We start from the raw sequence: 516 nt of genomic DNA, 5'->3' as shown, positions 1-516 counted from the left end.
CTAAGAAAAAAACTATGTAATGTTAAATTTGAATTGGAAATATCAGAATGAGTTCATTTTAGAATAATATGTCCTAGCTCTGTCTATTACAGTGGCCTATAAACAATGACACCCCAGTAACAAGGAGCATAGGAAGTTCTATTTCCTAGTAAAAGGAACTGAGTTTTTTTGAGAAATGGTTGATTTCAGACCTGGGGCAGAAAAAATCTAAGGGGATCCTGGGACAGCTTATTGCTTCAGAAAGCAATGTAGTGCTCAAAGATTAATGGGGTCATGTCAAAAGAAGAGCATGCTTAAAGGGAGGGTCCTCTTGGCCAAATTTGATATAATCAGAATGTTAAAAAGTATAAAGATAGTAATAGATTATGACACATCAAATTTAAAAATAACCCATTATGATACTAAAAGGGGAAGGAATAAGGAGGTGATTTCTTCTTTTGAGAAAAATTCCAGTTAGTAAATAGGATTAGCATATTACCATCTCCAATGTAATAACTTATCTAGATAAATATCATC

Source organism: Propithecus coquereli, unplaced genomic scaffold (assembly GCF_000956105.1).
Source record: "Propithecus coquereli isolate 6110/MARCELLA unplaced genomic scaffold, Pcoq_1.0 Scaffold91, whole genome shotgun sequence".
Taxonomy (NCBI): Eukaryota; Metazoa; Chordata; class Mammalia; order Primates; family Indriidae; genus Propithecus; species Propithecus coquereli.
This window is presented reverse-complemented; position numbering follows the sequence as displayed.